General features: G+C 42.5%; 1 protein-coding gene across 2 annotated transcripts in view; it reads left to right on the forward strand.

The window, feature by feature from the left end:
* The window catches only part of ACYP2 (acylphosphatase 2), a 321,268-nt gene that overhangs the window by 1,248 nt on the left and 292,941 nt on the right, over positions 1-27,079 (forward strand). The window lies entirely within an intron of this gene.

Raw genomic sequence — 27,079 nt, forward strand, 5'->3', positions numbered from 1 at the left:
TAGTTGATTGAATATTAAGAGTGAAGAGAGGAAAGAAATAGGGTGATGCCAGGTTTCTGGCTTGAGAAGCTGGATAATGAAGACTTTGAGGTAGAGAACACAGCAGAAACAGCTCTGTAGGCAGGAAGCTTATGGAGTAAGTATTGACGTGGCTGAGAAGGGTGATCTAAACTGGGATGCAAGGGAGAAACTTGGTGGTAGGAGGGAATGAGGAAAGAATGAAAAGACTAGGGTTCTTTTTTTTTTTTTTTTTTTTTGACAGGCAGAGTGGACAGTGAATAGAGACAGAGAGAAAGGTCTTCCTTTTGCCATTGGTTCACCCTCCAATGGCCGCCGCGGTAGGCGCGCTGCAGCCCGCACACTGCGCTGATCCGATGGCAGGAGCCAGGGGCTTATCCTGGTCTCCCATGGGGTGCAGGACCCAAGCACTTGGGCCATCCTCCACTGCGCTCCCTGGCCACAGCAGAAAGCTGGCCTGGAAGAGGGGCAACCGGGACAGAATCCGGTGCCCCGATCGGGACTAGAACCCGGTGTGCAGGCGCCGCAAGGTGGAGGATTAGCCTAGTGAGCCACGGCACCGGCCAAGACTAGGGTTCTTGACATACCTCTGAGGAACCTCGAGTTTAATGATAGAGGAAAGGGAGACAGATCACAAAGACTAGTCAGAAGCAGCAGTTACACAGGTAGGTGGGTTTCTAGGGAACTAGACAGTACCAGAACAAAGTGTTTCAGTGAAGGGAGTGATACATGCGAGTAAAGGTGGCTGGCAGGTGAGATGAGTGAAACCTGACAAGAGTGCACTGGATAAAAGGTTTATTGATAAAGCAGGTAAGAACAGTTTCAAAAGAGTATAGATATGGAAATTACTTGCAGTGATTAAGGACAAAGATAAGTAAATAGCAATATGGACAACTTTTTTTTTTTTTTTTTAAATAGTGGGAAGAACAGGGAGAAGAGGTAAGGAAGGACATGAGCTAAAAAGAGGGATCTTTAGGCCGGCGCCGCGGCTCACTAGGCTAATCTTCCGCCTTGCGGCGCCGGCACACCGGGTTCTAGTCCCGGTCAGGGCACCGATCCTGTCCCGGCTGCCCCTCTTCCAGGCCAGCTCTCTGCTGTGGCCAGGGAGTGCAGTGGAGGATGGCCCAAGTGCTTGGGCCCTGCACCCCATGGGAGACCAGGAGAAGCACCTGGCTCCTGCCATTGGATCAGCGCAGTGCGCCGGCTGCAGCGCGCCTACCGCGGCGGCCATTGGAGGGTGAACCAATGGCAAAAGGAAGACCTTTCTCTCTGTCTCTATTCACTGTCCACTCTGCCTGTCAAAAAATAAAAAAATAAAATAAAATAAATTTTTAAAAAAAGAGGGATCTTTAAAGGTGGGATATGTTTAAATATTGGTGAGAGGAAGCCAGTGAACAAGGAGGTTGGAGGTATGTGTTTGAGAATGGCAGACACTGGGAGAGATTGTGGAGTCATTGATGCTTAATAGTAAACCACATTGTGCTTCTGTTGTCAGAAACGGACAGCAGGCAAAGGTAACTGCAAATGTAGGAGAATTTACAGACTTGGTGGTGGAAGTTGGAGAAGCCTTTGTTGTTTGTTTTAAATTTTTTTTTAATTTACAGAACAGTTCAAATATTATGCATTAACCAAGTCAACTTATTCCACCTACTCTGGTGAAGGGAAGAGTCTACACCCAAAGAACTACTTTACTTGACAGAATGTTTCTAGAATAATAAGTAGCTTAAACAGCTATCACAAAGTATCTGGTTTGGTTTTTAGAATGGGAAAGTCACACATTTTAGAAGTAAATATATTTAATTGTGGATCAGGTATAATTTGAAGCTAATGAACCATGTAGGAGCGAGGGTTAATAAACCAATGTGCTTTAAATTTGTTCAAGTACTGGTATTTATGTAAAGATATAACATATATAGTAGCTATCATGAGAAGTGAAAAATATTTTCCCCCAGAAATGAGAATATTTAAATTGAAATACATAAAGTAGTTAATAATCCATACAATGTAAAATTCAAAAAATCAAAGTTTACATGTCCCAGTTGACCACGTGTGAAAGTACAAAACAGTTTTTTTTTTTAAGATTGTTATTTATTTATTTGAAAGAGAAAGAGATATCTTCCATCCTTTGATTCACTCCTCAAATGGCTGCAATGGCCAAGGCTGGGCCAGGCTGGAGCTGGGAGCTTCATCTAGGTCTCCCACTTGGGTGGTGCAGACACTTGGGTCATCCTCTGCAGCAAACTCGATCAGAAGTAGAATAGTATGACACGAACTGACACCTTTGTGGATGCCAGAATTGCAGGCATCCCCATTACCACTGTGCCACAACGCCAGTCCTGCAAAGTGGGTATTAAAACCAGTATTATGGGGCCAGTGCTATGGCATAGCAGGTAAAGCTGCTGTTCTCAGTGCCGGCGTTCCATATGGGTGCCAGTTTGAATGCCAGCTGCTCCACTTCCAATCCAGCTCCCTGCTATAGCCTGGGAAAGCAGTAGAAGATGGTCCAAATCCTTGGGCCCCTGCACCCTTGTGGGAGAACCATAAGAAGCTTCCAGCTCCTTGCTTCAGATAGGTCCAGCTCCTAGCGTTGTGGCCATTTGAGGATTGAGCCAGCGGTTAGAAGACCTCTCTTTCTCTCTGCCTCTGCCTCTCTCTAACTCTGCCTTTCAAATAAATAAAAAATAAATATTTTTAAAAGAATCACTATTTTTATTAAAAAAATTGTGCACAGTATTTAAAACCAGTTTGTAATGGGTCAACATGTAAAGGCTTAATAAAAAAACAGAAATGAAAGCTTTAAACTGGTACACACTGTTCACACATGTATTTCAAGTTTGGAAATACATATTTGCAAGCAGCAATAAAAAAGTATTCATGAAGAATGCATAATTTCTGAAAATTATTAAAACATCATTGCTACCAATGAATTTCTTTTTTTTATTTAATTAATTAATTTATTTATTTTTATTTTATTTTATTTTTTGAAAGTCAGAGTTACACAGAGAGAGAAGAGGCAGAGAGAGAGAGAGAGAGAGGCCTTCCATCACTGGTTCACTCCCTAGATGGCCGCAACAGCCGGAGCTACGCCGATCCAGAAGCCAGGAGCCAGGAGCTTCCTCCAGGTCTTCCATGCAGGTGCAGGGACCCAAGGACTTGGGCCATCTTCTACTGCTATCTTAGGCCATAGCAGAGAGCTGGATTGGAAGTGGAGCAGCCAGGTCTCGAACTGGCGCCTACATGGGATGCCAGCGCTTCAGGCTAGGGCGTTAATCCACTGTGCCACAGCACCAGCCCCACCAATGATTTTCTAAATACAAAACTTACTACCATATATGTTACTTCTGTGTAGCAGAGACATTTATTTTCAAAACAGATAAAATTCAGTCTTTATGTGTGATTGGTGAATAACAGTCCTGTTTTTTTAATCACTTTTTAAAAATTTTGCTGTTTTTTCAATTGGGATCCATAAGCATGCAAAAGTTTTGAATGGGAGGGTCCACAAAGGAACCAGTGTTGTGATGGTATCGTGTTAAGCCAAAGATGGAAAAGCCACATCTCTAGCAGAAGCACTTGCCTTGTCTGTCCTGCTAACATGGTTCGACCCTACTCTCTCAGCCCACCACCTTATGGAAGAGCGAAAGCAGGCGCTGTTGGCTTGGCATGGCCGGCTGCAATCAGTAAAGGTACACCCTGGGGGCCACCATCATGTTGGGCACCTACAGCAAGGTTTTGTCCTGTGGTCGCCAGCCAAATCCACAAGTTATATAATGATGGATCAGGCCTCTTCTAGGTGCCGAAGACAGCAGAGAATAAGAAACAAGACACCAGTTGGGGTAACATTGAGGGGCCCGAGGCTAGGAGCGCAGTTTAGGCTGTGGCCCAGACCAACTCCAACATAGCCTGAAAGACTACTATGTAAATTTCCAGAAAGACCACAAAACCCGCTGCCTCCCAGGGTTAGCAAAAAAGAGGAGACGCACCTGCCTGTGGTGCTCAAGAAAGAATAAGATGTGTTGGAAGAAGACCTGATCAACTTCAATGAAAGGAGAAAGTAATTGATAGATGACTAGAAAACTGACCATCTCATTAACAAGAGTTGAAAAGCCACTCTAGGGAAAAGGGTGAAGGAGGTAAGTTTTCGTTGATAGACCCATAATAGACCAACCTGTCTGAGGCCATGGTGGTCTTTGAAGAGGTCAAGGAGGCTGTGGAGGTGGAATGGGGCGAGGTGATTGATTTTATTCTAATGTCAGATGCAAATTTGATAAGCATAGTAATAGTGATAGATCATTTTGACATTACAATGGTCTGAAGCATGAGAACAAACATGGAGATAGCAGATCTTACAATCGAGGAACTGTCAAAGATGAATGAAGACAGTCCCCAAAACACATTCAGAAACAAGTGTCTTGTAACAGTGACCTGGAGAAGTTGTTTCTGATGGTTTCTAATTTTTTTGGTGGAAGAAGAGCTTGAGAATTACAAGGGAAATTGTCTATAGATTTGAGGAGAGTGGAGAAGGCTAAAAGTATTCACAAAACTAATTGGAGAAACATTAGAATTGCTTGGCAGTTAAGGCTGGAAGCATGAATTTACTATTGCTTGTAAGCACAATTTAGTGTTTTTTCTCCAATAAAGTTTAGGAGCTCAGAATTGCATGATTTACAGACTGACAAAATAGATTAAAGAGGAAGGAGGAAGACAGTGTTATTTGTGTTGTGTTAGCTACCATTTATTGAACACTACTCTCTGCCTTTACTTTACCTGAATTATGTCCTTGAATTCTCTAAATAGAAGTGATTGAGTTGAGACAATTAGGAAGAACATGGTTAAAATGTAAGCTGATTGAAGTCCAAGTGGAGATAGTATGGTTCTGATAGAGAGAAGATCTTGATGTGGTGCAAGAACAATATGAAAGGATTAGCCTGAACAAGGGATCTACAAGAACAGTAATGTTTGGATTTAAGATATCAAAGAAGTAGTTCCATGTGATGTCAAGGTCCCTGGAAACAATATTCTGAACTGGAGAAAATAAAAAATAAAAATCTTGGAGCAAATAAAATAAAATCTTTTTCTGTTACTCTATGTGAAATATAGTAAACAAAACAAAACAAACAAACAAAAAAAACTATTGAAATACTGCTAGAAAATTGAGAGACCTTAAATTTCTTTGAGTGACCTAGTCTGCTAATGGTTGGAGACAGTAAATGAAAGTTTCATGAAGATTTTCTCCTGTCAACGCAACTCCAAAGTTGTTATCTCTTAGAGGTCAGGAAACTCACAAAAGGTAACAACCCACTCATTATCCATTTCAGTCAGAGACCAAGGTGAAGGTTGACTTTTTAACAGACCCTCAAGAAGCAGGTCTTCTAGGAAAACCCAGAAAAAGTAGTGGCCTTTTAAAGAAAATAGCCTTTTTTTTAAAAAAAGGGATATATTTAATTATTTGAAAAGCACAGTGGGTGAGAAGGGAGAAACAGAGAAAGAAAGATCTTCCATCTGCTGGTTCACTCCCCAGATGGCCACAAATGCCAGGGCTGGGCCGGACTAGACTGAAGCCAAGAACCAGGAGCTTCTTCCAGGTCTCCCATGTGGGTGCAGGGACCCAAATGCTTGGACCAGCCTCTCTTGCTTTCCCAGGTGCATTAGCTGGGAGCTGGATTAGAAGTGGAGCAGCTAGGACTTGAATCTGCATCCATATGGGATACCGGCATCTCAGGCAGTCCCTTTACCTGCTATGCCACAGCACCAGACCTCAAGGAAAATATCCTGAACAGAGGTCCCTCCTCAAGCTGGAGGAATTGGCAGGGATAATTATCCATAAAATATTTATGTCTTTGATGTACTTATTGACTCAGTACTTGATAATTTACTAATTAGCAGTGGGGAAAATGACAAGTTGTTAGTTTCATATTTTTCTCTTAGTTTTCTCTATATAGGATGTGCTTGGAACTGATATATTGGCAAATGGATGAATCTCTGATGTGATGCCAGAAACATAATCTCTAGATGATTTTAAGTTATATTAGAATGACTCATTTTCAGCCGGCGCCGCAGCTCAATAGGCTAATCCTCCACCTGCAGCGCTGGCACACTGGGTTCTAGTCCCGGTCAGGGCTCCGGATTCTGTCCTGGTTGCTCCTCTTCCAGGCCAGCTCTCTGCTGTGGCCCAGGAGTGCAGTGGAAGATGGCCCAAGTGCTTGGGCCCTGCACCCCATGGGAGACCAGGAGAAGCACCTGGCTCCTGGTTTCAGATCAGTGCAGTGCTCTGGCTGCAGTGCGCTGGCTGTGGTGGCCATTGGAGGGTGAACCAACGGCAAAAAGGAAGACCTTTCTCTCTGTCTCTCTCTCTCTCTCTCACTGTCCACTCTGCCTGTCAAAAAAAAAAAAAAAAAAAAAAAAAGAATGACTCATTTCAACATTTTGGGTTATCCAAACTTCTGCTGAGTTATAGTTACTAAAGGCACAAGAATATTGGTCTGAGAAATGTTGAGAGATTTTTTGTTTTGTTTTCTGTTTTTAGTTTCAGCAAGACTCAAGTGTTTTTGTTTTAAGATTTATTTTATCTGTTTGAAAGGCAGAGGTACAGAGAGAGGGAAGGACAAAGAATGGTCTTCCATCTGCTGGTTCACTTTCCAAATGGCCACAACAGACAGGGCTGGGCCAGATGGAAGCCAGGAGCCAGGAGCTTCTTCAATGTCTCCCATGCAGGTACAGTGGCCCAAGTGCTTGAATCATCCTCTGCTGCTTTACCAGCTGCATTAGCAGGGGGCTGGATCAGAAGTGGAGCAGCCTGAACTTAACCTGGCACCTGAGTAGGATGTCAGTGCTGCAGGCAGCAGCTTAACCTGCCAAGACTGCCCCAAGTTTTAGAATTTTCATACAAAAATCTTTTTCATGCAGCCATATTATCAACTCTACTTCATTCGAAATATATTTGGGATTCAATTTCTGATAAGGAAGAAATCAGAGCTGAAGGAATGAATTTTTCTGATTTTACAGTTTTTATTAGGCATTTTGACATTTCAGTAAAATGTAGGTAGATATGAGTTTTTTAAAAATTTTGCAAGAGATTTCTGTCTCAAAAGATTTATATTGTTTATCAATATGCATTTTTCATTTTAAAATTAAGGTATACAAATTTCATGTATTTCATATATACAGATTCAGGAACACAGTGATACTTTCACCCCACCCTCCCTCCTGCCCATGCTCCCACCCATCCTCCTCCATCTCCTTTTCTCATTCTTAATTTTTTAAAAGATTTATTTATTATTTGAAAGAGTTACACAGAGTGAGAAGGAGAGGCAGAGAGAGAGAGAGAGAGAGAGAGAGAGTGAGTCTTCCATCAGCTTGTTCACTCCCTGATTGGCCACAACAGCCGGAGCTATGCTGATCCGAAGCCAGCAGCCAGGAGTTCTTCTGGGTCTCCCACGCGGTACAGGGGCCCAAGGACTTGGGCCATCTTCTACAGCTTTCCCAGGCCTTAGCAGAGAGCTGGATTGGAAGAGGAGAAGCTGGGACTCGAATTGGCGCCCATATGAGATGTCGGTGCTTCAGGCCAGGGCTTTAACCTGCTGCGCCACAGCGCTGGCCCCATAACACAATTTCTTTATTCAGTCATCAGTTGATAGACTTCTGGGTTGATTCCATATCTTAGCTATTGTGGATTGAGCTGCAATAAATATGAGGGTACAGAGCACTCTTTTATATACTGATTTCTTTTTGTTTTGGTAAATTCTCAGGTGTGGGATTCCTGGGTGATATGATTGGTCTATATTAAGATTTCTGAGGTGTCTCCTTACTGTCTTCCACATTGGTTGCATCAGGCTACATTCCCACCAACAGTGAATTAGGGTACCTTTTTCCTCACATTTATTTCTGTATGAGAACCATTCTAATGGGGTGAGGTGAAACATCACTGTGATTTTGATTTGCATGTCCCTGATGGCTAGTGATCCTGAGCATTTTTTTCACATGTCTATTGGCCATTTGAATTTTCCCTTTTGAAAAATGCCTGTTCAAGTCCTTTGCCCAATTCTTAACTGAATTGTTTGTTTTGTTGTGTTTCTTGAATTCTTTATTGATTTTGGATATTAACCCTTTATCAGTGTCATAGTTTGCAAATATTTTCTCCCATTCTGTTGGTTGCCTCTTCACTTTGCTGAGTGTTTGTTTTGCGATGCAGAAGCTTCTCAGTTTGATATAATCCCATTTGTCAATTTTAGCTTTGGTTGCCTGTGCTTCTGGGTTTTTTTCCAAGAAGTCTTTGCCTATGCCAATGTCTTGCAGAGTTTTCCCATTGCTCTCTAGTAATTTGATGGTATCAGGTTGTAGATTTAGGTCCATGATTCATTTTGAGTGGATTTTTGTATAAAGTGTAAAGTAGAGGTCTTGTTTCATACTTCTGCACACGGAGAATCAGTTTTCCTACCACCATTTGTTAAAGAGACTGTTCTTGGTCCAGGGACTGATTTCAGCTCCTTTGTCTAAGATAAGTTGGTTGTAAGTAAATGGATTGATTTCTGAACTTTCTGTTCTGTTCCATTGGTTTGTTCCATTGGTCTACATGTCTTTTTTTTTCAGTACCAAGCTGTTTTGACTATAACTGCCCTGTAGTATGTCTTAAAATTGTCTAAGATTTTTTCATAATTTCTTTAAACTCCTCCTTTCTTGGGCCAGTGCCGTGGCTCACTAGGCTAATCCTCCGCCTTGCGGCGCTGGCACATCGGGTTCTAGTCCCGGTCAGGGCGCCGGATTCTGTCCTGGTTGCCCCTCTTCCAGGCCAGCTCTCTGCTGTGGCCGGGGAAGGCAGTGGAGGATGGCCCAAGTGCTTGGGCCCTGCACCCCATGGGAGACCAGGAGAAGCACCTGGCTCCTGCCATCGGATCAGCGCGGTGCACCGGTCGCAGCACGCCAACCGCGGCGGCCATTGGAGGGTGAACCAATGGCAAAGGAAGACCTTTCTCTCTGTCTCTCTCTCTCTCCTGTCCACTCTGCCTGTCAAAAAATAAAAATTAAAAAAAAAACACTCCTCCTTTCTCATAGACTTCCCATTAGACATATTGTACTTCCTCACTGTAATCTCCATGTTTCTTATAATTTGCAAATCTTTATATCTGTATTTCATTCTGGATAACTTTATCAGATCTACTTCTTGTTCTTTAATTTTTTATTTGTTTCTTATCTGCTGTTTACTTTCACTACTAAAGTTTTCATTTCAATAACTTTAATTTTGAAAATTCTATTTTGCTGTTTTTTCATTGCATTTTATTATTTATGGTTCCAGTGGCTTTTTTTTAAGGATTTGTGTATTTATTTTGAAAGAGTTAGAGAAAGAAAGAGGGGAGTCTTCCGTCTGCTGATTCACTCCCCAGGTGGCAGCAACAACCAAATCTGGGCCAGGGTGAACCCAGGAGCTTCATCTGGTCTCCCACATGAGTGGCTCTGCTGCTATTTCCAGGCCTTTAGCAGGGAGCTGAATCAGAATTGGGAGCTGCCAAGACATAAACTGTTGCCCATATGGGATGCCATCATTGTAGGTGGTGGCTTTACCCACTATGCCACACCACCAGCCCCTCAATGACTTCTTTAATCCTTTCAAATATATTTAATTATTTAAGACAACCATGCTTCTCAATTTTTAGAGCTGTTTTTGTGTTTATTGACTTTATCTTAGATTCTTAGAGGTACTGTTATGTTTGCTCATGTGGATCATTTATAATGTTTTATAATGTTTTTATAATAGATCATCTTCAGAAAGCCCTTTTTCTCTGTTACCCAGAATAGTTTTTTGTTTGCCTTACCTGTACCACATCCATGGAAGTATCAAAGGTCCAGTAGCAATCAAAGTTCATTGTTTGGCTAGTGTAAATTTTAATTTTTGTCCTGCGCAAGTTTCAAGCCTGGGAATTCAACCTTGGGGTACATTCTGATTTTATACCATCTATTAATTCCAGTTTTCTTGCATCTAAGCCTTTACCTTCTACTCCTGGATAGATACGGAAATTCAAATCGCTTGCTGTTTTCTAATCAGGTAACACTATCCCAAAATTGATGTAATGTCAATTCATGTACTTACCTCTCTGGATTTCCTTTCTTCTTTGTTTCTGGCATCTAGAGAATTCCCTTTTACATGGGAACTCATCTCTACTCAGTATTTGTTGTTGTTATGTTCGATCCAGCCATTCTTTTGGAAAAGGATTTCTGCCATAGCTCAGGCTGCCATGCCTTAAACTGGAAGACTCTTAAGGAATGACCTTCTGACTCTAGCATATTAGACATCAATCACACAGGTCATTAGTTATATTTTTTACAAGCTATCTTTATTTAATGATTAAGTAACGATGAAAAAGAACTTTTGGGGGCAGGAGTTGTGGCACTGCAGGTTAAGCTACTACTTGGGACTCCTGCATTCCATAACAACTCCCAGCTACCACATACTTCCAATCCAGTTTCCTGCTAATGTGGGAATCTGCCAATGATGATGGTGTAAGTAATTTAGTTTTTGCGTTGCTTTTCAGAGACCTAGGTAGAGTTTTTGGTTCCTGGCTTTGGCATAGCCCAGCTTTGGTTGTTGCAGACATTTGGGGAGTGAACCAGCAGATGGAAGATGCTTTTCTTTCTGTCTCTTCCTCTCTCTGTCACTCTGCCTTTCAACAAATAAATAATGAGATCTTCAAAAAATAATTTGTTTATTTTATAAACACCTATTTGATCTTAGAATGCAAAAAGAGCTTTTCAACAACAGTAAGCTCTTTGTGTTTCTTCTTTTTTGGAAGTTGTGAACAATGTAGGAGGCAACAGCTTCTCTCATAATCATGTGAAGACACATATTTTTTAATGGTAGTTAAAATTAACAATAGAGTTAGTGGAGAGATAATAATTAATTCAAAAAGAGAATGAGCACCCTTTTCCATCTACTCCCAGTTTTTATGTGTAAAAATAGTACAGACCTTTCTCCTAGGCAGAGAATGAGATTGTCTGCATGAATAATTTGAATAGCCACAAAAATATTCTTGATCACATTTGATGCTTGAAATGCTATCATTTGCAATCTGTTTCTTTGTACTAAGAATTCCTTTTGAAATTTACAGACTCATAAGAGTGGTAGTATATCAATCCCTAATTCTCCAGAGTGAATTAATTTGTTAATTCATTAAAAAATTATCAAGTGCCTCCAGAGTACCAAGTTTAAATCATGAGATAAATGACACAGTATTTGTCCTTAAGGAGTTCACTATCTAGTAGATTGATAGACATGTAAACAGATAAAATTTTATCAAAATAATCTGCTTGAAACTCCATACATGCTAAGATCTCTAGATAAAACTAATTTTAATTTCCTTCTACAGGTAGTTTAAAAAAAAAATCAAAGCCTTGTCAGTAGTCCTATCAGTTTTGTAGGGTGAGGGCTTATAATTTAACATCATGTCCCAGCTGTAAACCTTGGCTTCTACTAAACTAGTTATATTGGATGAATCTTACCATGAGGTTTCTATTGTTCCTGTTCTGGCATTGCTCAACCCTAACATGGAACCTGCTTGATTTCCACAATATCCATACGACAAACCATTCACACAGGCTGTGTGTGTGTGTGTGTGTGTACATTTAAGATGCACATATGAGACCAGGGACTTATATGCTACAAATACAAACAAGTTAAAATTTAATATAAACTAGGGCTGACACAGTGGCACAACGGGGTAAAGCCCCAGCCTGCAGTGCCAAAATCCCATATGGGCATCGATTCAAGTCCTGGCTGCTTCACTTCCAATCCAGTTCTCTGTTAATGTGCCTGGGAAGGCAGCGAAGGATGGCCCAAGTCCTTGGACCCTTGCACCCACCTGGGAGACCCAGAAGAAGCTCCTGGCTTCAGATCAGCTCAGCTCCGGCCATTGCAGCCATTTGGGGAGTGAACCAGCAGACGGAAGACTTCTCTCTCTGTCTCTACCTCCCTCTGTAACTGTTTCAAATAAGTAAAATAAATCCTTACTTAAAAAAATTAATATAAACTATATTTCTTTTCCTGAGAGATCCATTTCTGTGTGATTCCCTTTATTGTGGAGCTCATTAAGTAGCGGAGTAGGCAGACATTAGGCACTTTGGGGCATCTTCAGCTGTCTTCCCACGTGCATTAGCAGAGCGCTGGATCAGAAGTTGAGTAGCTGGGACTCCAACTGGTACGTATATGGGATGCCAGCATCACAGGTGGCAGCTTACCTCACTGCACCGAAACACTGCACACAAGATAAAAATTCTTATGAAATTATAAATTGAAAAAGAACTTATTTAAATCTGGCAAAATTCCTGTCAACTTCTGTACTTAACAGAGAAATTTTGGAACACAACTCATTAAAGTGAAGAACAAGACAAGGATTCTAGTTGTATTAATAAGTTGGACCAGGTTATACTGCATTATCCCCCACATCAAACTTGCTAAAGATTGCTATTCCTTCATACCATATTCAATTTCAGGTCAAGGGAGACCCTACCTCTGTATTGTCCTCACTCCAATACCAAGGCTACTGGCTATCTGGAAAACACCCAACAGAAATATATAGATAGATAGATAGATAGATTCACCAAAGATATCTACTTAAACATTCATTGTAGCCCTAGTCAAAAGAATCTAAAGCAGGGTCATACATGGTCAAGTCACTGCAGGGAATGTCAGTATCCCATGCAAGGGTGCTGGTTCAAGTCCTGGATACTCGATACTTCCAATCCAGCTTCCTGCTAATGTGCCTGAAGGACAGTGGGATGTGGCCCAAGTACTTGGGTTTCTGCCACCCATGTAGGAGACTTGGATGGAATTCCTGGCTGCTGGCTTTGACGTGGCTCCACCCTGGTTGTTGGGGCACTGGGAATGAATTAGCAGGTGGAAGGTTCTGCCTTTCAAGTAAATAAATAAATCTTTTTTTTAAAAAGTATGTAACAGAACTATGCAAATGGCTATCAACAGTACAATGGATAGTGGTATCATATTGCACAATGTAACACTACTAGCAAAGAGAATGTAAAATATACAAATGCAGGCCGGCGCCGTGGCTCAACAGGCTAATCCTCCGCCTTGCGGCGCCGGCACACCGGGTTCTAGTCCCGGTCGGGGCACCGATCCTGTCCCGGTTGCCCCTCTTCCAGGCCAGCTCTCTGCTGTGGCCAGGGAGTGCAGTGGAGGATGGCCCAAGTGTTTGGGCTCTGCACCCCATGGGAGACCAGGAGAAGCACCTGGCTCCTGCCATCGGAATAGCGCGGTGCGCCGGCCGCAGCGCGCTACCGCGGCGGCCATTAGAGGGTGAACCAACGGCAAAGGAAGACCTTTCTCTCTGTCTCTCTCTCTCTCTCACTGTCCACTCTGCCTGTCAAAAAAATAAAAATAAAAAAAAAAAATATACAAATGCAGTGCAACAATATGGGCGAATTTTTTAAGAAGATTTATTTATTTACTTGAAAGGCAGAATTACAGAGAGAGAAAGGAGAGACATAGAGAGGGAGATCTTCCATCTAGTGGTTCACTCCCCAAATGGCCGCAGTGGCCAGAGCTGAGCAGATCCGAAGTAACAAAATCTGAGTTTCCTATGTGGTTGGCAGGCACCCAAGGACTTGGGCCATCTTCTGCTACTTTACCAGGCACCTTATCAGGGAGTTGGATTGAAAGTGGAGCAGGTGCTGACGCAGTGGTGCTGTAGGTTAATCCTCTGCCTGCAGCACCGGCATCCCATATGGGCTCCGATTCGAGTCCCAGCTGCTCCTCTTCCAATCCAGCTCTCTGCTGTGGCCTGGGAAAGCAGTAGAAGATGGCCCAAGACCTTGGACCCCTGCACCCACGTGAGAGACTGGAAGAAGCACCTGGCTCCTGGCTTCGAATCGGCGCAGCGCCCTGGCCATAGGGGCCATTATACAGAAGTTAGGATGATAATAAGGAGACAAACTAGGAGGCTATTTCAGTAATCCATTGATAGCTGATGAGGGCTTGCATCAAGGTGTTAACAGTGCAGATAGCAAGAAGTGGTCAGATATGAGAAGTATTTTGGAGATAGAAGTAACAGGATTTGATGATTGAATGTGGGGTAAAAGAAAGTAAAGAGTCAAGAGTGACTCCCAGATTTCTGTCTGGGAATAGTTGGACAATAGAGTCAATTCACTGAGGTGGGGAAAATGATAGGTAGGTCAAGATTTTGGAGAAAGCAGTAGTATGAGTGCCATATTGGAGATACTAAGTTTTCCTACAAGATTGTAAATGAAGATTCATATAGACTTTTCAATGTTAGTTTCTAGAATTTGTGGTATGAACTAGGCTAGGCATAGATTTGGAAGATGGAAGCGTGTAGATGATACCATATTTAACATTAAGGGGCTAAATAAAATCACCCAGAAAACAGTACTGGTAGAAAAGAATATAAAACCTTGAGGTTTCAAGTGGGACACAACAGGCGAAGTCAGAAAAGGAGTCTGATAAAGGAAAACTAGGACAAAACGGTGTTGGGATGCCCAAAACTAGCTCCATGTTCAGAAATTCACTAGGAGGACTCACTACAATCAGTATCTAGTTGTGTTCATAGATCGGATTTATCACAGTAATGTAGTCAGCATATAACATTGAATCATGAGGGAAGAAGATGCAGGTGGAGTTGGGAGGAATCCATGGACAGGTTTCATTATGCCCTCCTCCTCCCATGAGAAGTCATATGGAACATATTTTTCCTCTTTCAACATGGATATGATGTTTCTGTCTGGGGGAACCCGTTAGAGACTCGGGGGCCAAGATTTTTACTGAGGCTTGTCATGTAGGCATCATCTGTCTACAACATTCCAGACTTGCAGATGTAAAGCAGTGTTCAGCATAAACTGTACAATCCATAAAAACAGTCAAGGCTTAATGAGCCATTGTTATCAGGAAACAACAGGAACACTCCTGAAATCCAAGTTCCCAGATACCAGCAAAGGGCCTCATGCGAGCATCTTCTATGAACAGCAATCTGAGGCACTGTGTTAACTCTTATCTACACAGAGTGTCATCACAGAGGCTAAACGATAAGATTGTAGGGAGGAAGATGATGCTGATGAATCACATAAAAAATGAACCAACATGCCCAACTGATTTGGTAACATAAAGGTCATTGGTGACCTTGACAGACACAATTTCAGAAGCACGCTGGGACAGGAAAACTGGATTGGAGAGAATTCAGGAGTGATTTCATGAGGTAGTGGAGATGCATATAGAAACAGTATAGTTTAAGATTTCCTGTGAGGGAAGTAACAGAAAGAGCAGTAACTTAAAGAAGGTAAAAGTTAATAAAATGATTTTTTTTCTAGATTAACAATATCAACTCATGTTTTTTTGTTGTGTCAGAATCTTAGAAAGGGAGAGGGCCAGTGGTGTGGTGTAGACAGTTAAGCCGCCACTTGCAACACCTGCATGCCATATGAGTCCCAGCTGCTCCGCTTCCAATCCAGCTCCCTGCTAATGTGCCAGGGAAAGCAGCAGAAGGGCCCTGCACCCATGTGGGAGACTCGGAAGAAGCTCCTGGCTCCTAGCTTCAGCCTGGCCTACGCCTGGCCACAGATGCCATTTAGGGAGTGAACCAGCAGGTGGAAGATCTTTTTCTCTGTGTCTCCTCTCTTTGAAACTCTGCCTTTCAAATAAATAATAATAAAAAAAAAATTTTAAAGAGGGGGTGGGGAGAGAATAATGTGAATAGATATGCACTGGATCCAGAGCAGAAGTGAAATGATGGGAGAGAGAAACTCTCTCCATTGAAACTGGAAGAAAGAGAGAGAAAATGTGCAATTAGAAGTAGAATCACTGACTTGGGAATAAAAAGATGAATAAATTACTATGGTTTCTATTTTCCAAGAGAAGAATAAAGTAGCTTCCTAAGTTGCAAGTAGAGGAATGTGGAAAAGATGTAGAATGTATGTGGAAAAATAGAAAATTTGGAATTTGTAAAATAAGGAGGAAAAAATAGTTTGGGAAAGAGGATACATAAGATGAGTAGCTGGGGGGCCAGCACCGTGGCCCACTTGGCTAATCCTCCGCCTGCAGCGCCAGCATCCCATATGGGCACCGAGTTCTAGTCCTGGCTGCTCCTATTCCAGTCCAGCTCTCTGCTGTGGCCTGGGAAGGCAGTGGAGGATGGCCCAGGTGCTTGGGCCCTGCACCCGCATGGGAGACCAGGAGGAAGCACCTGGCTCCTGGCTTCAGATCGGTGCAGCACGCTGGCCGTAGCTGCCATCTGGGGAGTGAACCAACGGAAGGAAGACCTTTCTCTCTGTCTCTCTAACTCTATCTGTCAAATAGTAATAATAAAAAATGAGTAGCTGGCAGGGTAGGCCATTGAATTATTTTCCCAATGAGAGACAATAATTTTAATTTATATATTTAAATGTTTCAAGATCTACTTCAAAATGAAAATATTACTTTGAATGGCAGTTAAAAATAAGAGTAAAATTATCATGACTTCAACTAAATAGTTCTTTATTAGCTTAAAACTGCTTTAGCATAACAGTTTCATTTTCAAATTACTCTTACACTGAACAATTGAAACTTAATGACCAAAAGCCAATCAACTAATTAATCTACCTCAGCCTAACACAAACACACACACACTATACCTGTAACATTACACTATAACTTCCCCCATCAAACGAAACAGGAAGAGTGGTTATGTTTAGTTAATAGTATGAGATGGTCTGTCATGTAGAGTTGTAAAGTAGAAGTGTAAGGGTTAGGAGTAGAAGTAGAAGTATACAACCTGTGGGAAATAAAGGAGGAGGAAGGATGGTCAGGTAGGGAAAATCTTCAGACCTGGATGTTCATCTGATACCTGGGAAAGGAAAGTGGGTTGTAAACCAGATTGGCCAGGCTTTTTTTTTTTTTTTTACCTTTATTTATTCATTTATTTGAGAGGCAGAGTGATAGAAAGGGGGAGAGAGAGAGCAACAGAAAGTTTTCACCTGCTGGTTTACTCCTCAAACTGCTGCAACAGCTGGGGCAGGGCCAGGTAGAAGCCAGGAGCTTGACTCCATTAGGGCTCCCACATTGGTGGCAGGTGCCCAGGTACTTGAGCCATAACATCTGCTTTCCAGGCACATAAGCAGGAAGCTATATCACAGAGCAGCCAGGACTCCAAAGATCATTCCTTTTTTTTTCCCTGAAGATTTATTATTTATTTGAAGGGCAGAGTTACAGAGAGGCAGAGGCAGAGATAGAGAGGTCTTCCATCCACTGATTCACTCCCCAGATGGCCACAACGGCCAGAGCCATGCCGATCAGGAGCCACGGACTTCTGTGTCTCCCATGTGGGTGCAGAGGCCCAAGGACTTGGGCCATTTTCCACTGCTTTCCCAGGCCATAGTAGAGAGCTGGATCAGAAGTGGAGCAGCCGGTACTCAAACCATTGCCCATATGGGATGCCAGCACTGCAGGTAGTGATTTTACCTTATGCCACAGTGCCAGCCCCATATATATATATATATATATATATATATAAATATATATATATATATAATTTATTTTATAAATGAGAGAGGGAGAGAGAGCGAGAGCGAGAGCGAGAGAGAGAGAGAGAGAGAGAGAAATAGAGATCTTTCATCTGCTGGTTCACTCCTCAAATACCCACAACAGCCAGAACTGGGCCAGTTTGAATCTAGGAGCTGGGAACTCAATCTGGGTGGTAGTGACCCAACTACTTGAACCATCACCTACTGTCTCCCATGGTATGCAATAGCAGGAAGGTGGAATTAGGAGCAGAGCCAGGACTTGAACCCAGTCACTCTAATATGGAATATGGGTATCCCAAGTCACATGTTAGCTGCCATACCAAACTCATGCCTCAACTTTGCATATTATCCTTTTATTTTAAACCTTGTTGTAATCACTTATTAGTTCCAGAAGTTTTATATGTGTATTCTTTCAGATTTTATATATAACAGTCATGTTATCTATGAACAAAGATAGTTTTATTCCTTCCTTCCCATTCTTAATACCTTTAATTTCTTTTTCTTACTTATTGAATTAGGACTTCAAAAATGATTTTGGAAAAGAGTGTTGAGTAGGGCATCCTTGTCTTGTTCCTGATTTTAGCAGAAAAACTTCTAGTTTTCATAATTGAATATGACATTAGCTGTACTTTTTTGGTGGATATTCTTTACTAAGTTCTTCTTAGTTTGTTGAGATTAACATAGGTTTTTCATCTTTTCCTTGCATTTGTGTCACTTAGGAAAAGTCACTATTCCTAGCGTTTCTGAAGACTCTAATGAGAATAATTACCTTTTTCAGATGCTTCATAAGAAACTATTTCCTCTTATTTTGAATTTTGTAAACTTCTCAGGCATATTCCCATGGACCAAAGGAGATTCCCACATACTCAACAACAACCACCATATTGCCAATAACTATTAAAGTATTTTCTACTTACTCCTGAGTCTGTGGACAAAATGAAAACATTGAAATTTAGTCCCTTTATTTATTTTTTTAGTGTGTCCAGAAAAGCATTAAAAAATGAAAGTTTGCACTTTTCTTTTGTTCTCTGAAGTTAATCTAGAACTTAGATTGTAGTTCAAAAGCATCAAATCCCTAAAAGGAACTAATCCTGCCACCATCTAGCCTTTATAATAAGAACATAGTGTAGGCCGGTGCCACGGCTCAATAGGCTAATCCTCTGCCTGTGGCGCCGGCACACCGGGTTCTAGTCCCGGTCGGGGCGCCGGATTCTGTTCCGGTTGCCCCTCTTCCAGGCCAGCTCTCTGCTGTGGCCAGGGAAGGCAGTGGAGGATGGCCCAAGTGCTTGGGCCCTGCACCCCATGGGAGACCAGGAGAAGCACCTGGCTCCTGCCTTCGGATCAGCGCAGTGCGCCGGCTGCAGCGCACCGGCCGTGGCGGCCATTGGAAGGTGAACCAACGGCAAAGGAAGACCTTTCTCTCTCTCTCTCTCACTGTCCACTCTGCCTGTCAAAAAAAAAAAAAAAAAAAAAGAACATAGTGTTTGCCTTTTTGGCCTCACCTTCCAGAGGATGTAGGGAACACTCAGAGGTCATGAGCCTAACCCAAGATCTAGTGGCTTCCAGTCCTGTGCTACCAGTCCAGCTTTTGTAGAAGGAAGATAGGAAGGGAGAAAGAGATGGAGGGAGGGAGGGAAGGGAGAGAGAGAGAGATGGAGGGAAGGGAGAGAGAGAGAGAGAGAGAGATGGCAAGAAGGAGGGAAGAGAGGAAAGAAACCACACTACTGTAAGTTGAAGTCCCTCCCTGTTCGTAACAGCACTTTGTGTGCTGAGTCTTTAAGCCTATTTCTCAGCCTGCTACTAAAACACCGTATAACTGCCAAACTCAAAGCATTCTGCCCACACACTGAAGTCCACTCACACCTCTAAATTAATACAGTTCCTCTAAATTCCAAATTTTGGTTTTAGTTTCTCAGTATCCCTCAACATTCATCCAATTAAAGGTCTTCAGACTTCAGATCTATACTCCCTTCCCATTCCCTACAAGGGCAGAGGTTGCCTCCCGTGCACCTCATTGGCCAGGAAGTGAACAATTAAGTTCAGGTTTTGTGAGTAGTCTAAAGGCTAATTAGAGAGTTATTGGTTTGTTCTACACAAACTTATCCACCTCAGGTGAGTCACTCTACTTCCTGAACATAGAGTGAATACAGAAACAGAAAATAAGAATTCTGTCCATTATGTTCCCTTACATGAAAAGAAACAGTGTAACTGGAGAAGCATCCTCTGCTAGCTGGGTAGCCTCTATTTTCTCAGTGAAGTAGCAGACAAATCTGTGTTGTAAAAATATTTCAGGTAAGGCCGGCGCCGCAGCTCACTAGGCTAATCCTCCGCCTGCGGCGCCAGCACCCCGGGTTCTAGTCCCAGTCGGGGTGCCGGATTCTGTCCCGGTTGCCCCTCTTCCAGGCCAGCTCTCTGCTATGGCCTGGGAAGGCAGTGGAGGATGGCCCAAGTGCTTGGGCCCTGCACCCGCATGGGAGACCAGGAAGAGGCACCTGGCTCCTGGCTTCGGATCGGCTCAGCGCCGTAGTGGCCATTTGGGGGGGTGAACCAACGGCAAAGGAAGACCTTTCTCTCTGTCTCTCTCTCTCTCACTTTCTATAACTCTCTCTCTCACTGTCTAACTCTGCCTGTCAAAAAAAAATATTTCAGGTAGCAAAAGACATGGAGATTTGATGAAAGTAGACATGGTTTAGAATAGCTGTTGTAAGGATTGGAATAAAGAGTCAATGAGAGATCAATTCTAAGACATTCTCAAGTAATCCTGATGTCCTAGAGTTAGGATACAACTAGATCCAGGAAATAATCAAGGTTTGAAGCAGTCCACAAACTGAAATGAAAAAAAAAAAGTGAACAGTGGCAGGGAAGAGTACAACCAAGTGGGAGAAAACCAGGATGACTGTGGTGACTGGGCTATACAGAAGTGAAACCAAATGAAATATTGATACTGCTGGCCAACATTTATCATTTATTTAATATATGCCACGTTTATGTGAATTACCTCATTTAGCCTTAACAGGAAGTCTGTGAGAAATTTATGGCATGGAGGGATTAACTAACTTGAACCTGGTCACCCAGTGACTGAAGGGCAGAATCAGGATTTATTTATTTATTTATTTATTTATTTATTTATTTTTGACAGGCAAAGTGGACAGTGAGAGAGAGACAGAGAGAAAGGTCTTCCTTTTGCCGTTGGTTCACCCTCCAATGGCCGCCGCGGTAGCGCGCTGCGGCCGGCACACCGCGCTGTTCCGATGGCAGGAGCCAGGTGCTTCTCCTGGTCTCCCATGGGGTGCAGAGCCCAAACACTTGGGCCATCCTCCACTGCACTCCCTGGCCACAGCAGAGAGCTGGCCTGGAAGAGGGGCAACCGGGACAGGATCGGTGCCCCGACCGGGACTAGAACCCGGTGTGCCGGCGCCGCAAGGCAGAGGATTAGCCTGTTGAGCCACGGCGCCGGCCAGAATCAGGATTTAAACTCAGGCAATTTGACCTTAAAATATGCAGCCTTGGGCCACCATTGTGGCATAAGCAGGTAAAGCCGCTGCCTGCAATGCTGGCATCCCATATTGGCACTGGTTTGTGTCCTGGCTGTTCTACTGTCTGCTGATGGCCTGGGAATGCAGCGGAAGATTGCTTAAGTGTTTGGGCCCTTGCCACCCACGTGGCAGACCCACATGAAGCCCCTGGCTTCACACTGCCTTTTGCAGCATTTGGGAAGTGAACCAACTGATGGAAAATCTCTTATCTCTCTCTCTCTCTCTCTGTAACTTCAACTGTCAAATAAATTCTTTTTAAAAAATGCAGCCTTAACTACAAAACTGAGGATTGATGTAATTCAGTTTACTCTGAAGATAAGTACCAGATTCAGTAGAATGGCGACATGCAAAACAAGTTATGGCTAAGATGGCCATTTTACATTTAAAATTTTGGAGATGGAGCAGATTTGATGTTAGATGGTAAGAAATCAGTAAGGCTGAGAAAATGTGAGATCAGTTTATCAAAAAGCTGAGGTTGGCGCTGTGCCTAGCAGGTAAAGCCACTGCTTGCAGTGCCAGCATCCCCTATGGACTCCAGTTCGAGTCCTGGATGTTCCCTTCCCATCCAGCTCTACTATGGCCTGGGAAAGCAGTAGAAGATGGCCCAAATCCTTGGGCCCTTGCACCTATGTGGGAGACCTGGAAGAGGCTTTGGATAGGCACATCTCCGGCCATTGCGACCAATTGGGGAGTGAACAAGTGGATGGAAGACTCTCTCTCTCTCTCTCTCTCTCTCTCTCTCTCTCTCTCTCCCCCCTGCCTCTCCTTCTGATTTTCAAATAAATAAATAAATCTTTGGGGAAAAAAAGCTATCAACAGGGATATGGAAGTTGTTAAGAATGATATAGTTGGAAAGAAAGGATGAAATTCCCCAAAGCTGTCAAAGGACATGGGACTGGGAGCAGCGAGGGAAGCAGACTTAATTTTAGCCTAGATGCCTGTGTGCTACATTGTAGTACCTGAGTTTAATACCCAGTCTGGCTCCTGACTTTGGCTTCCTGCTAATGCTTCCAGTGAGGCCTCAGATAATGGCTCAAGTAATTGGGTTCCTGCCATCCATGTTGGAGACCCAGGTTAAGTATCTGGCTCCTGGCTTTGGCCTGTCCCTACCTTCATTATTTGTGGGTATTTGGGGAGTGAACCAGCAAATGGAAGCCCTCTCTCTGTCTCTTCCCCTCTCTCTCTCTCTGTGTATGTATATTTTTCTGTGTTTGTCTGCCTCTTAAATAAATTAGCTTTTTTTTTTTTTTTTTTTTTTTTTTTTTTTTAGAAAAAGAACATGAGGGATATCCCCAAAGCTAATGGGTGGATTTATTAGGGAAGAGGAGAGGGTGGTGCCAGCATGTTACCTAAACTTCAAAGGATTGTGTATAACCTGTCATAGTGTCACTGTCCTCTCCTCCCCCACCTCTCTCTCTTTGCAGTGCCTAGTTCTCCTTTATTTTATCTAGGAGACAGATGAGAAACAAAGAAAAAGCAAAACGACATGACATATCGTATTGCTAATACTCATGGCTGCTTGGTGACGGATTCAAAGGAAAAGTCTCAGTAAATTGTTAAATCTTTGCTGCTCAGCTGGTCTCATTTTAACATCAAAAATCAAGCTCTTAAATATCTAAGAAACAATTTATGAGAACGTACATGGTATAACACTTTTATTCTCAGAAGCTTCTTTTCTATTTTTCATTTAAAAATTTTGATGTTGCTGACACATGCCCCATTTTAAGTATAATTTTTATTTCCTTGGATATTTTTGACTGAAACATTCATTCTTGTGCTGTTCCTGGCAGAAATAATATTCATTGGCACTGTTTGATGACATTTCAAAAAGCATCTCCTGCTTCCTCTACTCTTAGATTTGTGTTACATTTTCCTTCATGAATACATCTTTTTATAGTTCTCTCTCTCCATAATGGGGGAAGATAATTCCGTATGCAGTTCTTGATCTTTTTTTAAAGTCACATATATTTAATGCTGTATTTGCTTTTTTGAAATTCCCTTTTCTTTCTACTGATTGTCCTTTCCTCATTGGAAAATGGTCTGCATCACTTAGCAGTGAGCTTTGCTATTGCATCTTTTTTGAAAATACCAAATGATATTCTGGCAAATTGACATCTCAGTGTATTTAAACTATTCTCTCTCTCTCTCTCTCTCTCTCTCTCTCTCTCTCTCTCTATATATATATATATATATATATATATATATATATATATATATATAAAGCTAATCTCTATTTTACATTCCAGGGCATTTTCTTTCTATGTTACCTCATCAAATGCACAGATACTTTCAGAAAATTTGATCCAAGTTTTATATGGTTTTAAGGCTATTCTAGCTTTTAAAATATCTGCACTGGAATTTTTTGAACTTGAAAAGTACCCATAGTCTTTTTTTATTATTTGAAATGCTCCTAAAATAATAGTGAAATTCCCCTTGATATTTTAACTGTTTAACTTAATTTTTTTTGCATTTGTCTTTCTGTTTTCCTTACACCAATTAAAAGTGTAACATTGGCCATCTTGGTATGGCATTGGAGTAGTCACTTACCAAATCTGGTTACTTCTGTCCTGAACTGCTCTACTATCATTCTGACTCACAGTCCTTACCCCCACCATCTCTGGCCTAGGTTATTTCAAGAGCCTCCCATCTGGTTGGTCGATTTTGGCATTCTCTACCCTATTGGGTTTTTCAATTAGCATCCAGAGTTTTCCCATTAAAACTGAAGTCAGGTCATGTTCCTCTTGGCCCTTGAATGGCTTCTCATCTCATTCAAAGTAAAAGCCAAAGTATTCAGAGTAGCCTGCAAGTACCTAAGTGATCTTGGCCATCTTCCTTCTCTGCCTTCACCTCTCACATTCACTTCTCCCTCTGCTCCAACAACACCAACTCCGTACTGTTCTTTGAATATGCCAAAACTTGTCCTCTTGGCCTTAGCACCATCTTTTTAAACACTTCTGTGCCAAACAGCCAAGAGGAAGAAGAATCTAATGCACAGGCACTGATGCAAAAGAAGAAAAATGAGACAGAAGTCCAAGTAAAGTGCTAGCGTGTATGCCCATGGTGGCTGGAGGGGCAAAAATAAGGAATGTGAGAGGCTGGGAATGCTAGTATAAGTTGCTAGACTGCATGCTACCATCTAGAACTTGGCTCTCAGTGGATGTGCATCCAGTTGCTGAGATCATCTCCAAGAAACCCACCTTGCGCATAACTAAAACAATCCCCACTGGTCATTTACCTCAGGCTCTGACATTCTGGATTGGTTCTGTTCTCAGTTGTTCCCAAGTGTAACACATGTATAATAAATCATCTCCTCTGCTGTCTTAGCTGAAGAGTCAAATACTTACATAAAAAACAAAATTGTGCTATCCTTTCTCTGGGTTGACCCCTCACCTCTTTCATGTCTTTGGGTAGTCTCCCATTCTCAAGGAGACCTCCTCTGACCCCCTATTTTAAATACCACACTCCCTCCCTGTGGCATTCTTCACTCCTTTCCCTTACCATTTTTTATGAGTTTAAAAATTGCTTATTTTATTATTTTTTCATCTACTTGAAAGGCAGAGTGACAGAGAGAGAGAGAGAGAGAGAGAGAGAGAGAGAGAGAGATCTTCCATTTATTGGTTCACTCCTTAAATAGCCATAATAGCTGGATCTCCCACATTGGCTGCAGTGGCACAAGCACTTGAGCCATGACTTACTGCCACCAATGTGCATTAACAGGAAGTTGGATTGGAGGCAGAGACACTATTACTTGAACTGGCATTCTGATAGAGGATATGGGCACCCTAAGGAGCAGTTTAACCTGTGAACCACAAAGCCCACTCTCAGTTTTTTGTTAATATAAATTTATCTAACACACTTTAAATAATGTTTTATTTATTGCTATGCAAAGATTTGAATATAAGTTTTATGGGTTTTTTTTTTAAGATTTATTTATTTATTTGAAAGTCGGCTGGAGCTGCACTGATCCAAAGCCAGGAGCCAGGAGCTTCTTTCAGGTCTCCCACGTGGGTGCAGGGGCCCAAGATTTGGGCCATCTTCTACTGCTTTCCCAGGTCATAGCAGAAAGCTGGATCAGATGTGGAGCAGCTGGGTCTTGAACCAGTGCCCATATGGGATGCAGGTGCTTCAGGGCAGGGCATTAATCCACTGTGCTACAGCGACGGCCCAGGTTTTTTTTTTGTTTGTTTGTTTTTTTAAGATTTACAGAGATTTGTAGAGTTACAGAGAAGCAGAGAGAGTGAGAGATCTTTCATCCACCGTCACTCCCCAAATGGCTGCAATGGACAGAGCTGAGTTGATCTGAAGTCAGGAGCCAGGAGCATCTTCAGCTCTCTCACACAGGTGCGGAGGTCCAAGGATTTGGGCCATCCTCTGTTGCTTTCACAGGCCTTAGCAGAGAGCGGGATCAGAAGTGGAGCGGCCGGGACCCATATGGGATGCGGGCACTGCATGCGGCATAACACGGCGGCCTTACTGGGTAGCTACAGCCCTTCCATGAGTTTTTTGAACAACGCCAGAGAGAGAAGTCTCTGCAAGAAATTAAAAACTTGAATGAATTAACTTAGTAGTTAGCATGAGAAAATGGGACTTTTTACCAACACAGTGGGAATCTGGTAACAAAGGAACTCCCAGCAGGTGGGCAGGGCCAGCAGGCTGGGGAATGCAAATCTTTCTGGTTTCTGTGGTTGACCTCCCTCTGCACCTTATGTGGTGAAGATTTGGGTGGGGCTGGGTTCAGGTTTATCTCTACTTAATTTGACTAAACTAAATTGAGTCTGTAGGTGTTGGCATTTTATCTGCTGATCTAAAGGCCTTTGTTACTATTCAGCTGTCTTCTCCATCCTCCACCCTGTCATAGAAGAAAATCTTTTCTCATTTATAGAAATGAAAATATTTATCTCCCTCCTTCCTTACTTCTTGTTCTTTCTCAATCCATAAATCCTATTCCTAACAATCTGCTTCATTAGAGCTTCTAGAGAACTTTCTGTTGAGTGGTAATACACAGTGAAGCACCACTTAATCTTGATAAAGAAATTGAAAAACTAACAGATCTTTTACTCTGAGTTCTTTTGGGCTGCTAGGCTATTCTCCAATCAGTCAGTGCCTAGAATCTGCAACCACTTGGATTGACATAATTTTGCATTTATAGCAAGTTGAAAGAATTCATTGAAGTTAGAAGTAGGCATTTGCCCTAATAGTAGAGACACCAGTTAGGACATCTGCATGCCATATTCCGCATTGGAATACTTGGGTTCCATATCTGGCTCTGGATGCTGACTCCAGCTTCTTGCTAATGTAGATCCTGAGAGGCAGTGGTCTTTGGGTTCCTACCTGTAAGGCAGCCACAAAACACACCAAACACCAGAATAAGAGAAAGAGTTTATAGGGGGAAACCCAACAGACTGGAGGGAAGGGATGAAAAAGGAAAAGAGGGATAAGGAGAATGTGAGAGACAGAGACAGAGGCCAGGAGATGGAGAGGAAGAGAGAGGAGACAGCGAGAGACGAGTGCCACGTGTTCAGGAACAGGTCCTTTTAAAACTTTGCTGGGGACTCGCAGGGAAGCAGCAGCAACAAATCCCATTAGGATGGGGGTGGAGCTTGATACTGGCTTCCATCAATGGCCATGGGGACTAGAGCCTAGGAAGGTGTCAGGGTGTAGATCATGCCATAGATAAGACTGTGCCATTTTCCTAACACTACCACTCATGTAAAAGACCTGGACTGTTTCCTACTCCAGGCTTCAGGGACCACCCACCACCACCACCACCACAACATACACACGTAATTCTCATCATAGAGATCTTTAACATCCTTGGTTAAGTTTATTCCAAGGTATTTGATTGTTTTTGTGGCTATTGTGAATGGGATTGATCTTAAGAAGTTCTTCCTCAGCCATGGCATTGTCTGTGTATACAAAGGCTGTTGGTTTTTGTGCATTGATTTTATATCCTGCTACTTTGCCAAACTCTTCTATGAGTTCCAATAGTCTCTTAGTAGAGTTCTTTGGATCCCCTAAAT

Source organism: Lepus europaeus, chromosome 13 (genome assembly GCF_033115175.1).
Source record: "Lepus europaeus isolate LE1 chromosome 13, mLepTim1.pri, whole genome shotgun sequence".
In the NCBI taxonomy this organism is placed as follows: domain Eukaryota; kingdom Metazoa; phylum Chordata; class Mammalia; order Lagomorpha; family Leporidae; genus Lepus; species Lepus europaeus.